At 44.7% G+C, this 17,870-nt stretch overlaps 1 protein-coding gene across 3 annotated transcripts in view; it reads left to right on the top strand.

Annotated features, from left to right (window-relative positions):
* Window positions 1-17,870, top strand: part of ACACB (acetyl-CoA carboxylase beta) — a 226,043-nt gene that overhangs the window by 57,586 nt on the left and 150,587 nt on the right. The window lies entirely within an intron of this gene.

Here is a 17,870-nt window from a genome sequence, read left to right as displayed (position 1 = left end):
AGTCAGAGCCCCCTTTATGTTTGCTATTTGCACAAATCCACCTGTTGTGCAATGTTCTGAACTTCTGGATACCTTAGAAAATCACTAGGCTCTAAGATCACCTCTTCTGTACCTTCTTCTACGCAATGATTGCGGTTTATCGGATTCATCCTTTGACCTTAAATCAGCTGCAGTTTAAAAGGAGAAAGCAGACCAACACCTATTTAAAATAAAAGACATGCAGGCAAGGGCTAGCGGGTGACACTTGTGGTAGCCCAGGTCCATCTCAGTAGCATTGTGATATGATGCTGCCTTTTGAGAGGGACAAGCCACCACTGCAGTGTGTGGTCACGGACACAAGGAATCCGTATTCGATACCGTCTGATTGTCACAGGCTCTTTGAAGGGATATTCCCATCTTATAAAATCAGGGCACATCTCAAGGATATCACAAGAGCTCTGCAGGGGATGATGCTTTTTGCCTACATGGTATATCTGTGTTACAGCTTGCACCATGTTTTCAGTCTACAGCAGGGGTCTGACATTTGGACGGATATTCGGGCTGCACAGACAGTATAAAAGATTTGATGGGCCACGTTCATTTCAAATACAATACAGTTATGGATTTGGCTTTAAGCCTCAACTCTTCCACTATGATGCAAGTACAGGTCGCCTGAAAGTGTTTGAATGACGGAGGAGAAGTACGTATGCATTGGCATCGTTTCATGTTTCCACCAACATTAGTTGTCTTCTCTGGCAGCCTCAAATTGATACGGTGGGAACTTTAGTCTATTAGCATACAACGGCGCCGTTCTGTACAGGGCTCGAATAATGATCCTACTGGTAGTGTATGAGGCCTCTATCGTGCCTCTGATTGGCTGCAAAGGCGCTCTGTACCAGCCTAAAAAATACCATCAGATACCATTGTGTGTAGCTTTTCACCCGTAGAACTATTGCTGTTAGGGTAGATTCACATCACTGTTTAGTTTTCCGTTCTTATCTGTCTGGAGAACAGAAAAAAAAAAAAACCCCCCCCCCCCCCCCCCAACCCAAACGATCCTTTATTTTGAGACTTCTTCTGGGATCCATTATTTTAGACGGGAGAAAAAGTCCTTCATGGCTAAAACGGATGCAAAAGGAGCACAATGGATGCTCAAAATAAAGGATCCGTTTTTCTGTTTTCTGCTCTTCTGACGGATAAGAAGAACGGTGATGTAAATGTACCCGAAGGAAAATCTGTACATGGGATCTGTACAGCACATACAGACTCCATGCGTAAAATCTGTGTATACAGTTCAGCTAATGAGAGCGGCCTGAGTGGCATTTCCCACAGCCAGCCCATGCTTTACATTAGACTTTGAAGGAGAATTCAGTGTGACATTAGGCTGACCTCCATGTAGGTTCATTTATTACAATAGCTACACTGGAGTGACACACTGGGGTTCTGGGATCATTGCGTATTATCGGGTAACGCCAGCATTCACCTTACTACACTAGTTTTGTTCTTTTCCTCACATTCGGACATGTTAAGGCTCCATTCACACGTCCGCAAATGGGTCCGCATCCGTTCCGCAAAATTGCGGACCCATTCATTTTCTATGGGGACGGGATGGATGCGGACAGCACACAGTGTGCTGTCAGCATTTGCGGAGCACGGCCCCGATCTTCAGGTCCGCAGCTCCGCAAAAGATAGAACATGTCCTATTCTTGTCCGCAGCTTGCGGACAAGAATAGGCATTTCTATAGGGGTGCCGGGCGGGTGTGTTGCGGATCCGCAACACACCACGGACGTGTGAATGGAGCCTTACTTATAGTATACTCCTTTTGATATAGCGTGTTCTGATATTTCAGGAATAATTCTCAGATCATGCTGTGCGTAAACATGCAGTTGCAAGAAAAAGTCTGTGGACCCTTTGAATTTACCTGGATTTCTGCACTGAACACTAATAAAATGTGCTCTGATTGTTATTAAGTCACCATTATAGTCAAACACAATGTAAACCAACAATGCAAACAATTGTATTCTTCATGTCTTTTATTGAGCATATTGTCTCCTTGCACTGCAGACGTTTACTCAGAGTATGTCAATCCGCCAAGTAAATAACCTGCGGATATCCCTTTAGCAGCAATCTCCTCCACCAAATGTTTTAAGAGTAACTGCAGTTTTTTAACCCCTTCAGGACCCTGCCATTTTTCACCTTAAGGACCAGGCCATTTTTTTAAAATCTGACATGTGTCACTTTGTGGTGATAACTTCATGACAGTGGTAATATTGAGTCAAATTTTTTTATTTTTAATTATTAAAAAAAATGCCAAATTTGCCAAAAATTGAGAAAAATTTCCAAATTTCCAAATTTCTATTTCTCTTCTTTTATAATAGATAGTAATACCTCCAAAAATAGTTATTACTTTACATTCCCCATATGTCTACTTCATGTTTGGATCATTTTGTGAATGCCATTTTATTTTTTGAGTAAGTTAGAAGGCTTTGAAGTTTAGAAGCAAAACCAAAACCCACTTTTTAAGGACCAGTTCAGGTCTGAAGTAACTTTGTGAGGCTTACATAATAGAAACTACCTAAAAATTACCCCATTTTAGAAACTACACCCCTCCACGTATTCAAAACTGATTTTACGAACTTTTAACCCTTTAGGTGTTCCACAAGAATTAATGGAAAATGGAGATGAAATTTCTGAATGTAACTTTTTTGGCAGATTTTCCATTTGAATAAAAAAAAATTCCAGTAACAAAGAAAGGGTTAACAGCCAAACAAAACTCAATATTTATTGCCCTGATTCTGTAGTTTACAGAAACACCCCATATGTGGTCGTAAACTGCTGTACGGGCACACGGTAGGGCATAGAGTGAAAGGTGCGCCGTGTGGTTTTTGGAAAGCAGATTTCCCTGGGATAATTTTAAGCTGCCATGTCCCATTTGAAGCCCTCCTGATGCACCCCTAGAGTAGAAACTTCACAAAAATTTACCCCATTTTAGAAACTACACCCCTCAAGGTATACAAAATGGAGTTTACAAACTTTGTTAACCCTTTAGGTGTTCCACAAGAATTAATGGAAAATAGAGATGAAATTTCAGAATTTCACTTTTTTATAATTCAATTTGTGTTTATTGAAACCCATAATATGCAATAGATGCAATGAATCATAAGTTGTTTGCTTTTTTCATATACAATATTTTCATACAAATAGCGATCAATAAAACATCAATCCAAAAATAAATGATAAAAGGGGAAGGGGAGACAAGACAGAATAAATAGGGCTGGAGGGAGGATAGGTGGGAGGGGGGGGGAATGGTAAGGAGGTAGACTAGTAGCCCAAATAAGAATTCAGAGTAGTAGGACTGATATGAGCAGATTAAGCAAAAGTACCTGAGGTCAACCAGCCTGAGAAGTTAGCCGATGCACGGAACTGATACCAGGCTTCCCATTGTTTAGAATGTGCAGTGCCCATTCCCTGGTCTTCAGCACCCATCTCTTCCAATCGTGCTAGATGATCCAGAGCCTTTACCCATGTGATTCTATGGAGACTTTCTGTTGAGCGCCAGGCCCGGGGGGTGATTTGGCACATTGCTATAATAAAGAATCTAAGAATACATTTTTTACCGATTTGATTCTACCTGGGAAAGCTGATAGGAGAGCTATCTGGGGAGATGGGAAGGTGGAGGACCTGTAGAGGTGGTCATGAAGTTTGAATATGTCCCGCCACAGAGAGGCAACCCCGGGACAATCAGAATTTGACTTTTTTGACAGATTTTCCATTTAAATAAAAAAAATTCCAGTAACAAAGCAAGGGTTAACAACCAAACAAAACTCAATATTTATTGCCCTGATTCTGTAGTTTACAGAAATACCCCATATGTGGTCGTAAACTGCTGTACGGACACGGTATTGCGCAGAAAGAAAGGAACGCCATATGGTTTTTGGAAAGCAGATTTCACTGGGATAATTTTAAGCTGCCATGTCCCATTTGAAGACCCCCTGATGCATCCCTAGAGTAGAAACTCCAAAAAAGTGACCCCATTTTAGAAACTACACCCTTCAAGGTATACAAAACTGATTTTACAAACTTTGTTAAGCCTTTAGGTGTTCCACAAGAATTAATACTTTTTTAGCATATTTTCAATTTTAATCCATTTTTTCCAGTTACAGAGCAAGGGTTAACTGCCAAACAAAACTCAAAATTTATTGCCCTGATTCTGTAGTTTACAAAAACACCCCATATGTGGTTGTAAACCAGGGCTTGACAAATTTCCTTGGAATCTAGGAGCCAGCTAAAAAAGTTAGGAGCTGTTTCTTTTTTTTTTTTACCTTATAAAGCCTTATTTTCAGCGACAAAAATAACACCTCTTAAATAAACATATAAAGAAGTCTAGAACCAAACAACATGGGCATTGTTTATTATCAGAGTACTGTGATGTCACTGTGTGCAGCATCTCTTCAGTGTTTATCAGAGTACTGTGACGTCACTGCATGTATAATCCCTGCACTGTGACGTCACTGTGTGTATAATCCCTGCGCTGTGACGTCACTGTGTGTATAATCCCTGTGCTGCAGCTGACAGAACTGAGATCCCTTCCCCAGGATGTTTGGTCCGGGCTCATTCATCTCATAGAACTGCAGCTATGAAACCCACAGCGTATTGCAGTAAATACCAGTAAAATGGATAAGATTTTACCAAAAATCCTCACACTTCATAAAATCCACACGGAAACCCAGATAGCAAGGATAACTTGCCACAAACTTGTGGCAGGGTTAAAATGTAAGTCTTGTTAACTTGCTGCAAACATTCTCTGGCAAGTTGTACACTTGCAGAGAACTTGCAGCACAAATTCTAGTTGACACTTTTTCAACTTGCAGCAAATTTGCTTGGAAAGTCTCTAGCAAGAGCAAAGTTGCAGTAGCGAGTCTACAGCAAGAGCTCTGCAAGTCTCAGTGAGTTTTGCAAGTCTACGGCAAGAGCCCTGCAATTCTACGGCAAGAGCCCTGCAATTCTACGGCAAGAGTTTTGTAACGCTCAGTTTTTATAGGGCCTATTCACTAAAAAGTAAAGAGGTGAATGTCAGGTGAACTGCAAAATCCAGCCCAAAGTGACTGAAGTAGAAGAAATAATCTTCTATTCAAATATTCAACCTACTTTGGCCCATATTTTTCCATTTACCTGACAATTCACCTGGATTCACTGAGTGCCTTGAGATAGAACTGATCTAAATAAAAATTATCATTAAAACATAATAAAATCAATACATAACACTGCATTATATCTTACAAACTTGTTTTATTATGTTGAACAGTTAACAAAACATGAAAAATAATTTTTACAAAACCAATACTAACATGGTACAAATAGGTACAATAAAATGGTAAAAATAGATAATTTTTTTCTGTCCTATGGGCTTGAATTTGGAACTGGCCTGTTAAAATATAAACAAAAACAATTATTACATATCACCAAAATTCATTTCTACAGCTAAACAGTACTATCTAACAGTAGCTCAATTTTAGTTTTACATAAGTATTTCAATCAATAGACACATTAACTCTTAGATGCAACTAGTAAATGATTAGGAAATTGGCAGTCCTAAAGGAGAACTATGGGATTAGGGCTTTTCCACATAGTTCTCCTTAGGGTAACGGGAGGACACAAACTAGCGTCCTCCTGTCACCCTAAGCTCAGTATACAGCAAGCTACAGCTCTCGGTATACTGAGATGCCACATTATACCGCAGAGACGCTACAGCTGAAGCGGATCCTGACAATTATGTCTGGATCCGCCCATCTGCATGAGTGACAACTGGTTCTGCCTATCGAGAGGCAGAGTTAGCTATACACGCCCCCTCCCCCGTCAGTGCTGAAGGATCGGAGCAGGGAGGGGGGAACCCAGTCCCTCCCCTGTCACAGCAGAGAGCCCATTTCCTGATCTACTGAGTCGACCTGTGACAGTCTCATTGTCATAGGTCGGCTAAAACTATAAGGAGGGTGAAAATTTGTCACCTCATAGTTCTTATTTAAATTAGCTAAGAGGGGCTGGGATCCAAATAATATCCACTTTGGCCTCAAAACTCATCTTGGTTCATGCTCTACTCTTCACTTAGAGCAGTGGTTCTCAACCCAATAGTAGGTCGCAACCCACAGTTGAGGGCAGGGCTGCCTGAGACAAAAATAGGTTTGGATATTTTGAAGTAAGCAGGCCAATCACATGGCCCCCAACAGTCCCCACCTGGTCACAATCTGAGGGCAGGGCCAAACAGCACAATCAAGGAGCAGGGCCATTCGCCTAAAGCGGCCGACTAATTACAGGGGACTCTATATATACACAGTATATATAGTGTTGACTCTATAGTTGGCGCATACAGTACTGGCTCTATAGGGGACAAGCAAGTATAGGATAAATATGGGTCCATGGTGTATAAATGAGTGTTAAGTAAGCAGCAACCCTTGAAAACGAAATATTATAATATTACCACTATATTAATATTACTCATTTCTACAATGGTGTTACTTAGTATTCGTTGCCTCCAAAGCTGGCTAGTTGTCTTTGACTGGCAAAGCCTGTCCTCAAAATCATAGGTGGACTGTTCAGTTGAGGTCTAGCCTAGCAAACCTACTATGGGTTTCCAAGAGTGGAAGTGAAAAAGTAGAGAGCAGTAACAACCTTGATGCTATGTTCATGATCAGCCATACTTTGAGCCTTCTAGCACCCTCAGCCATGCCCAATACCAGCCCCGGGGACATGTACTACCTGAAGAGCCTGCAGCCTGATCTGGAGCAGCAGCATCCCAAGCAGCACCAACATTTCCTCCTCATATCCTGCCCACCTCCATCTTATATTCTGGCCCCTGTCTGTCTCCTAAGTCAGCCCCATGTCCCCTCAGTCTGGTCCCTGTGTCTCCCCTCAGACTGCCCCCCCCCCCCCCCCCCGCATCTCATTTACTCCAGGAGTAACTGGTATCCGGTGATTTATGTCAAGTCAAGCACAGCACAGTGTCCCGCACAGTGTTCCCCGATCGGTTTAGATGGAGGTCTGATGTCCGCCGCTGGCGATTGGGCTGGAGTGGCTCTTCTCTTTGTCTGCTCTGTGGCTCCAGTTATCTGAGAGCACAGAGCATGCCATTTTGGCATAGCAGGCAGGGTCGATCACAATCAGGATGATTGAGTTGTGCCGGGTCCTGTCCCCAGGGCAAGTGCCCGGTATGCCCAATGGCCAGCCCAGCCCTGGTTGAGTTGGTCACCAGTGGTTTGTGCTGCGCTTAGTGAGAGCCCCTTCAGCCTAGAGCAGCAGTATCAGTACTCTGGCTGCTCGGCAGCTGGGGAGGATCGGAGAGAGAGGGGAGCAGGCAGATATCGTACACTACATCGTTATATCGGGAGTGGCACGAGTGAGTGTCAGCACTATATAGTTGTGTGTACATAGAGCACACTATATGAGCCCACACCGGCCACCAGATAGCTCACACTTGCCTTTTTGCTGCATAGCAGGGGACCACAAACCACAGACTGGATACGGACCAAGCAGCTGGTCCTTCCAGACCGCAATTGCCAGTGACACCCAGGGTCCTCCTCTGTTCCCCACTGAGCACTGGAGGATGGAACAGTAGCTTTCGTCCTCTCCAGCCATAGCCAACTCCCCCTCACATGCCTCTCAAAGCAGCTCCCATGCGATTAATGCACTCTACTGCACGCCTCATGCACTACTTTTTTTTTAACCTCTTCACACTGAAATGGATGGTATTGCAATACCATGCATTGAGGTTGAACACATTGCCCTTAGGAAGTTCATTTGAGGTGCCAGGAGTCAACATAACGGAGCACTCTCATGGGGACAACCAACGCCAATACAACTCCAATGTGGACAACAAATTATTATGTGCCCCATATAAAAATTGGCTGCCCCCTTTTGCAATTATTTAAGGGAGCACACTGATGGTTACAGCTAATGTAAGCTGGCACTCTGATGTGGACAACTAATTATTGAAAGGGGGGTGTGCAGTGATGTAGCTAGAACTGAGTGGGCCCCACAGAAAGTTTTAGCAGCCCCCCTTGAGTGTGTTCACGTCATGTTTTTCATATTGGTTTTATGTATACAATGTGCAGCACTCCAGGCATGTGTTAATGTATATATTTTTTGTCAAAAATGTCATGTGAACCCAGTCCTAGTGTCAGAATAAGCCCCAGTACACAGCGGAGGGGAGGCCGCCATGTACTGACAGAGCGCTGCCTGGTCCTGGTGGTCAGGGGTGAGGACTGTGTCCCAAGGATCATTTATCTACTGGGAAATACAAGGCACAGTATAATACACTAGAATCTATAAGATATGAAAAGATTAGCCCTACCCCCGAATAATAATACAATTAGGGGGCATTTATTATACAGAAATACGTCTATGTTAGGCGTATTTCTTAAACAAATTGTGGAGCAAAAGTCCTTAGCATCGCAATCTGCATATTTTTCCTGTTCATGCCAGGTCTAATAAAGGTGTTGTGGGCAGGGAAAGGGATGCAGTTATGGCCATCCAGTTATTGGATACCACCGCCATACAGTGAATGTGATAACACTGCCATAGGGGCACTGTACAGGGTGTGTTAAGAGGGCACAATGCAGGGTATAAATGGACACAGTACAAGGTAAGGGGCACAGTACAGGGTGGGGGGCACAGTCACATGAACCTGTGACATTAGAAGGTTGAGATGCCCCCATAATAACAGGCATAGTAGTGAGACAGGGGCCCGGGATGCACAGGAAGGGTGGACACAGCAAGTAGGTGGAAGGGGCTCTGAGGGGGATTCATATAAGAAGTAGGGGCAGGAGGTCTGTGCAGGGCAGCAATAGGAGATAGGAGGGTGCAAGCTGCAGTCTCTCTCCTCAGACAGCACGCTGCAGTCTGTCTCTTCAGACAGCACGCTGCAGTCTGTCTCTTCAGACAGCACGCTGCAGTCTCTCTCCTCAGACAGCACGCTGCAGTCTCTCTCCTCAGACAGCACGCTGCAGTCTCTCTCCTCAGACAGCACGCTGCAGTCTCTCTCCTCAGACAGCACGCTGCAGTCTCTCTCCTCAGACAGCACGCTGCAGTCTCTCTCCTCAGACAGCACGCTGCAGTCTCTCTCCTCAGACAGCAGTTCTGTGAAGAGGGGGTGTGTCTGAGTCTATCATATCATGCTTAGTAAATCCATGATTTCTACCTCACTGAACTTTATATCAGACCTCAGTTTCCACTCATCTTACCTCACACCACTGCCAAAGTTAATGTAAAATGGCTGCCAAGACCAATGAAAGAAAAATCTTATAGCAGGGAGCATGGAAAGAATATTCAGCCACAGTGACCCCTAGTGGTGGGATGACTATTGCACACATAACTTAACGAGAACTTGCAGCAAGTTTGCAAAAGCAAGTTAATCTAGAGACTTGCAAAGCAGACTTGCTGCAAGTTTGCAACATACTTGTGAAGCTTGGCAAGTCTGGCAATAGCTTAGCAAGTCATTTTCAAACTTGCAGCACAATTACTTGCTATCTGGGAATGAACCTACTGTGCACATTTCAAATCCGCACCGTGGTAATATATGATTTCACCATGTGTAACTGATCGTGGCTGAATTCCACAGCAAATCCACACGCTACATGTAGAGTTTGATAAAAATCCACAACAGGTAATCCTCTGTGGAAAATATTTCCATTGGAATTACCCTAGGAATACTGAGGGGCCTTCCAGCTCTCTCATGGGTTGTCACCAAGCTTTCCTGGTCTCCTAGTCCTGAGGAGAATATATCTCAGTATAGGAACATATAGAGAAGTCATCAGATGATTTGGCCATTCAGGAGTCTTATGGCAGCTCCTAGGAGACCTGTGTGGTATACAGCCTGTCACCCAGCTTTCCTGAGGAGAATATATCTCAGTACGGGAACATATAGAGAAGTTATCAGATGATTTAGCCCTTCAGGAGTCTTATGGCAGCTCCTAGGAGAGCTGTGTGGTATACAGCCTGTCACCCAGCTTTCCTGAGGAGAATACATCTCAGTATAGGAACATATAGAGAAGTCATCAGATGATTTGGCAATTCAGTAGTCTTAGTTCTCATAGGAGCTGCAACCCGGCTTTCCAAGACTCCTGAATGGGTACATCATATGAGAACGTATCTAAATGTTCCTATACTGAGATATATTCTCCTCAGGAGACCAGGAAAGCTGGGTGACAGACAGCCTATATACCAAACAGCTCTCCTAGGAGCTGCCACCCGGCATTCTGTGTGGTATACAGGCTGTCACCCAGCTTTCCTAGAAAGGGACAGAACTAAGAAATGGCCGAATGGTAACTGCAGGGATGGAGCACGGTGCAGGAATGGCCACCAGTTGTGGCTAGCAGGAGCTCCGGCCTAATGACGGCAACAGGTATGCAGCTTTCCGCTGGGTTCATGGCCGTGCTCGAGGCCAACTTGGCTGTAGCAGGCAGACATTACAAACTTTGAGCCTACCGGATAAGTGCAGAGCGCATCATTTACCGCCGCAGAGCCGGCAGTGCAGGGACCTGGCAGCACTTGGTGCCCTGGGATGTTGCGCTGCCCGATCATGTCCCCTGCCGTATACAGCAGGAGGAATGATGATGGGCTGATTGTCTTCCCTCCAATTGTCAGCGAGTGCAGCGCCGCTACCTGTGCTCCCGCTCTGCCTCCCCTGCACTAACTCCTCTTCCCCCGCCGAGGCTCTCACACCTGAACACGGGCTCGGATTGTCTGCCGGACAGTTATCACATAAGTACCGGCCGGGCTCCGGTAAAGGCTTCGCCATTTTCAACTGCCCTGAAGATGATGCACGGCGACATCAGCACGCTGCGACCGATAGACGGCGAGAGAGAGTGGCCAAACCACGATGGAGCCGAAAGCTGAGGGGTCCGGGCAGAGTGGCAGTCTGAGCCTGGGCGCAAGTGCTAAAAAAAAAAGGTTTCATTTTGCTCGCGGTCTTAACCCTCCAGTGGCTGCGCCCGGCTGCTGGTGTGCTGGGCCTATTTTCAAGCAGGGGCAAATACCCAGGCACCAGGATTTGTCGAGTCCTGTTGTAAACTGTAAGGCCACACGGCATTGCGCAGAAGGAAAGGAATGCCATATGGTTTTTGGGAGGCAGATTTTGCTGGACTGGTTTTTTGACCCCATGTCTCATTTGAAGCCCCCCCTGATGCACCCCTAGAGTGGAAACTCCAAAAAAGTGACCCCATTTTGGAAACTACGGGATAAAGTGGTAGTTTTGTTGGTACTATTTTAGGGTACATATGATTTTTGGTTGCTCTATATTACACTTTTTGTGAGGCAAGGTAACAAAAAAATATTTTGGCACAGTTTATTTTTTGTTATTTACAACGTTCATCTGACAGGTTAGATCATGTGGTATTTTTATAGAGCAGGTTGTTACGGACGTGACAATACCAAATATGACTACTTTTTTGTTGGGTTGTTTGTTTCATGTTTACATAATAAAGCATTTTTGAAAAAAAAATTATTCTTTTGTGTCTCCACAATCTGAAAGCCTTATTTAAAAAAAAAATTTAAGCGATTGTCTTGTGTAGGGGCTCATTTTTTGGGGGATCAGATGACGGTTTGATTAGTACTATTTTAGGGTGTATATGACTTTTTGATCGCTTGCTATTATACTTTTTGTGATGTAAGGTGACAAAAAATTGCTTTTTTGACACCGTTATTTAATTCTTTTTACGGTGTTCACCTAAAGGGGTTAGGTCATGTGATATTTTTATAGAGCAGGTTCTTACGGACGTGGAGATACTTAATATGTCTACTTTTTTCTTTATGTAAGTTTTACACAATAATATTTTTGAATTTTTGAATGTTTTAGTGTCTCCATATTGTGAGAGCCATAGTTTTTTCAGTTTTTGGGCGATTGTCTTAGGTAGGGTATCATTTTGCGGAATGAGATGACGGGTTGATTGGTACTATTTTGGGGGGCATACGCCTTTTTGATCGCTTGGTGTTGCACTTTTAGTGATGTAAGGTGACAAAAAAATGTATTTTTTTAGCAGTTTTTATTTAATTTTTTTGACAGTGTTCATTTGAGGGGTTAGGTCATGTGATATTTTTATAGAGCCGGTCAATACGGACGCGACGATGCCCAATTTGTCTATTTTTTTTAACTTTATTTCGGGAAAAGGACGCTTTTTTTTTGGGGTAGAAACTTTTTTTGTAAAACTTTTTTTGTTGGGGGGGGGAGGGGGGGGGGGTTTGGGGGATGGGCGGGGCCGACTGTTTCACGCGCATAACAAAACACAAAGGTGCATATTAAAATATATAACACTATATAATGACTATATAAACTGACTATGGTCTCTGCTGCACTGGTCTCTGCTGCACTGGTCTCTGCTGCACTGTACCGTATTTTTCGCCCTATAAGATGCACCTAGATTTTAGAGGAGAACAATAAGAAAAAAATATTTTTCATTACACCTTAGGTCAGACCAGCAATCAGACCCCCAATGTTAATCAGACCTCAGATTAGACCCCCAATGGCTCAGATCAACAACCAAACCTTTAGCCATCTATCAGCCCCCAATGTCAGCCATACACCCCCCCCAATGTCAGCCATAACCCCCCCATTAGCCCCTCATGTCAGCCATAAGCCCCCCATGTCAGCCATAAGCCCCCCATTAGCCCCTCATGTCAGCCCTAAGCCCCCCATGTCAGCCATAAGCCCCCCATTAGCCCCTCATGTCAGCCATAAGCCCCCATTAGCCCTTCATGTCAGCCATAAGCCCCCCATTAGCCCCTCATGTCAGCCATAAGCCCCCATTAGCCCTTCATGTCAGCCATAAGCCCCCATTAGCCCCTCATGTCAGCCATAAGCCCCCCATTAGCCCCTCATGTCAGCCATAAGCCCCCCATTAGCCCCTCATGTCAGCCATAAGCCCCCCATTAGCCCCTCATGTCAGGCATAAGCCCCCCATTAGCCCCTCATGTCAGCCATAAGCCCCCCATGTCAGCCATAAGCCCCCCATTAGCCCCTCATGTCAGCCATTAGCCCCTCATGTCAGCCATAACCCCCCATTAGCCCCTCATGTCAGCCATAAGCCCCTATTAGCTCCTCATGTCAGCCATAAGCCCCCATTAGCCCCTCATGTCAGCCATAAGCCCCCATTAGCCCCTCATGTCAGCCATAAGCCCCCATTAGCCCTTCATGTCAGCCATAAGCCCCCCCATTAGCCCTTCATGTCAGCCATAAGCCCCCCCCATTAGCCCCTCATGTCAGCCATAAGCCCCCATTAGCCCCTCATGTCAGCCATAAGCCCCCCCCATTAGCCCCTCATGTCAGCCATAAGCCCCCATTAGCCCTTCATGTCAGCCATAAGCCCCCCCATTAGCCCTTCATGTCAGCCATAAGCCCCCCCCCATTAGCCCCTCATGTCATCCATAAGCCCCCATTAGCCCTTCATGTCAGCCATAAACCCCCCATTAGCCCTTCATGTCAGCCATAAGCCCCCATTAGCCCTTTATGTCAGCCATAAGCCCCCCATTAGCCCCACATGTCAGCCATAAGCCCCCCCATTAGCTCCTCATGTCAGCCAGCCCATAAGCCCCCCATGCCAGCCAGCCCATAAGCCCCCCCATGTCAGCCAGCCCATAAGCCCCCCATGTCAGCCAGCCCATAAGCCCCCCATGTCAGCCAGCCCAAAAGCCCCCCATGTCAGCCAGCCCATAAGCCCCCCATGTCAGCCCCATGTCCCCCAGGTCAGCCATCAGTGCAAATAAAATAAAAATAAAAAAACACTTACCTCTCCTGCTCCTGGTCACCATCGCGATCCTCTTCATTCTGCTGTCGGCTGGCTGTGTATAGCGGCGCACAGTGTGACGTCACAGAGCGACCTCACGCTGTGCGCAGACATGCACAGCCGATAGCCGAGCCGAGGACCAGGAAGCGGTGAGTACAGATCCTTCACCGCTCCCTGGTCCTTCTGTACTAATGAAGCGCTTCCATAATGGAAGCGCTTCATTAGTACAGAGTTAAAGACTGCCCTGATCGCCGCGGCCCGGCTAACAATCCTCCACGGCCCGGTCCTGGGCCGCGGCCCGGCGGTTGGGGACCGCTGCTCTACGGGTTAAAGTATAGGGGAAGTAATTATGATTACATTTGCAATATACTTTATTAAGTGATTTTGTACTATTTTAGTAAAAAAACAACAACACATAACTCTGAAGTTGTTCTTAATCGGTGTTCAGCGGAGAGACTGATCACTCTTAGGGTTCATGCCCACGAATGTAAGGTCTCCGTGCTCCTGCTGTGGACCATACATACTGGTCCGCAATGCATGGGCACCAGCCATGTGCACTCAGTGCCTCGGATGCGGACCCATTGACTTGAATGGGTCCGCAATCCACAAGATACGGCAAAAGATAAGACATGTCTTATCTTTTGCGGTGCGGAGGCATGGACCCAAAAGCCCACTGAAGCGCTTCGTAGGGTTTCCGTGGGCTTCCAATCAGTGCCTCCTCTCTGCAAAAGATAGGACATATCCTATGTTTGGCCGTACCTTGCGAATTGTGGACCCAATCAAGCCAATGGCCAGTGTACACGGCCAGTGCCCATATATTGCAGACCCGCCATTTGCAGTCCACAATACTGGCACAGAGCCCTTACACTCATAGTCATGAGCCTTTACAGAGCCACCCTGCTGCCCTCACTGCCTCCCTCCTAAGCTTCAACATACCTGGGATCAGCAACATCTGTAACTCCAGGTGTTGTGACACTACATCTCCCATAATGCACACTTGCTTGGCTGTTCTCTGAACTCCAACAGAAGTGAAAGGAGCATGCTGGGAGTTGTAGTTTCACAACAAATGGAGTGCAGACGGTTGCTGATCCCTGTTATATACTATAGAAGTACTTCTTCCCTGTCTCCCTGACATGCTACAATGTTTCTGTGCTCCGTATGCCATATTCACTAATGGGGATATATAGCAGAGTGGGCAGTCAATGCTCAACAGTGACCGTAAGTATAGAAGGCAGGGAGAAGCAGTTCTACAGTATATAGGAACAACTTCAGAGCTAGTTTTATAGTAAAATAGTACAATATTACTTAAAGTATCCTTTTTTTCGGACTATAAGACGCACTTCCCCCCTCCCCCCCACAAATGAGGGAAAATGGCAGTGCATCTCATAGTCTGAATGCTAATAACTGCCTCCATTATGTAAGCGGTTATCTGCATGTGGGGAGCGGTGAGGGAAGCACTGTACGGCTCTATTCACCCCTCCCTGGTCTTCTGGGTGCTGCACTGTGACCTGAATGCGTACAGCGTCAGGACGTAGAGCACGTAGACACACACAGATCAGACCACTCCTGGGGAGGGTAATAATAGTCTTGAATTTCTTCCATTTGTACACAGTCTGACTGTGACTTGGTGGAGTCCAAACGCTTTAGAGGTTTTGTAACCTTTTCTAGCCTGATGAGCATCAACAACTCTTCTTCTGAGGTCCTCAGAAATGTTCTTTGTTTATGCCACAATACAACTCCACAAACGTGTTGTGAAGATCAGACATTGATAGATCCATGTTCTTTAAAATAAACAGGTCACCCAGTCACACCTGATTGTCCTCCAGTTGATTGAAAACACCTGACTAATTTTACTTTCAAATTATCTATAAATCCTCAAATGTGACTATGGCATCTGCGCAGACAGGAACCGGAAGTCGTGCGCTTCTGGTCCGGTAACAGCATTCCCCGGCTGAGATCGGAGGACCTGTTACTACGATCTAATTGACCGAAGACCCAAGCGGCCTTCCGAGTCAATTAGATGTATATATCAATACAGGCCACTAGGTGGCAGCCTTGTATTGATATAGTGCAATTGAAGGCTTCAATGATGGCTATTTAGCCATCACTTAATACTATGGGCAATCAAATGATTGGCAGTTATTGTCACCCAAGGTGACTTAAAAAAAAGTTAAAAAAAGCTTTTGCAAATATATATATATTATTTTTTTTAAATAAAAGTTCAAATCACCCCCCTTTCCTTAAACTAAAAATACTTAACCAATAAAAAAAAATTAACACAATGGGCATCGCCGCATGCGAAAATGCCCATACTATTAAAATATAACAATATTAATGGCATACGGCAAATGGCGTAGCAGGAAAAAAAAAAAAAACAGCCAATTTGCCATTTTTTGTCACTTCAACTACCCAATAATTTTTTTATAAAAAGTGATCAAAAGGTCGCACACACTTAAAATTGGTATTACTGAAAAGAACAGATCGTCCTGCAAAAAAAGAGCCCTCACACAGCCCCGTACACATAGTTACAAAAGAGTTATAGGGGTCAGAATATGGTTATGAAAAAGGTTAAAAAAAAAAAATCTGTATTAAAACGCAAGAAAAATTATACAAATGTGGTATCGTTGGAACCGTACTGACCTGGAGAATGAAGATAACAGGTCAATTTTACCGCACAGTGTAAAAAAATAAAAACCTTTATCAGAATTGTGTTTTTTCCCAATTCTACCCCATTTGGAGTGTAGCCAGATGTAACACTGTTCACACTGATACAAAGCATATTGCTATACAGTTGCATATTCCTGTAACTCAAAGTATAACCCCTTAGATACCATAATCAATAGCCACTGTGGCTTCTAAACGGCTAGACAGAGGAACTGGTCCCCTCCTGCAATGCAAATACGAGCCTGCCGATGGGTTACTATGGCATCTGGGCCCACCAAGGGCTCCCAGGTCGGCCATTTTACTGCAGAGGCAAGGTGTAATACGCTGCTCGTAGGTTTTTCACCGACAGGCATAATAGTTTGCAAGACCACTTTCAGAAGGCAGTATTCAGACCAGCATTTTCCATCAGTATCTGAAGGCAACAAAGAGAGAGTCAGGTTCCCTAGTGGGACTAAAAAAAAAAAAGTTTAATATTTTTAGAAAAATAAAATTGGTCACCTCACCTTCCAAAGCAACATTAATGAAATATATATATATATATATATATATATATATATATATATTTTTTTTAAAGGAGTTCTATTGGGCAAATGTAGTAATTAAAATGTTAAGAAAACTAAATGTCATACCAGTACAGCGCTCAGCACCCCATAGAAATTAATGGAACAGCGGTGCATTTACAACCAGCTAGCCTGTGCATTTCAGGAGGGCTCCACAAAGTATGGGGCCCCTGTTCTCATGATCAGTGCGGGTCCCAGCAGCAGATCCCCCACCAATCCATTAGTCCTGTGGATAGGGATAACTTGTTATAACCGGAATACTCCTTTAAGAACACATCAGGGAGAAAATCAATGCGCCAAAATGTAAATCTACGCCAGCATGGCAGCAGTTTCCTGGCCGCAGCTGCACTGCCCACTTTTGGAAAAGTACCCCCCCAAAAAAATAAGTCGCTAAATTTTGCACAAGCATGGCATGTAACTTTTTGACACCAGTTTTCTGGCATACACCATGCCTTTCATAAAAAATAAAAAATAAAAATTTGTACCAAATAAAGCTCCCTAAAAACAAGTAATAAAACAAATAATTAAAAAAAACGCCACCCCAAAAAAAATTCATATACAAAATACCGCTACTCCATTAAGGCCAAAATTGACTGTGGTGGGAAGGGTTAAAAAAGGTATTACCACCTGTCTAGTAGTGGGACGCATGTTCTATATACATTTGCCACCATTTTTCGGCAGATATTAAAAAAAAACTGGCATAACTGCATTCATGACCCTCGCCAGTTGTGTTGATCCTGCCTGTGACCATCACCACTGCTCTGGGAGTCTGGGGTCGCCTTCTAATGGATAAAGGAAACGTGGCCATTGCCACTAGTCTGCGCTCGCCCTAGCGCCCTGCGTGTTTACGTTTCTCCGTGCTGTCCCGCACTTGGCCGCCAGAGGGCAGCGGGCGGC

This window comes from Bufo bufo, chromosome 2 (assembly GCF_905171765.1).
Source record: "Bufo bufo chromosome 2, aBufBuf1.1, whole genome shotgun sequence".
Classification (NCBI taxonomy): Eukaryota; Metazoa; Chordata; class Amphibia; order Anura; family Bufonidae; genus Bufo; species Bufo bufo.
The sequence above is the reverse complement of the archived record's forward strand: the minus strand, read 5'-3'. Positions and strand labels throughout refer to the sequence as shown.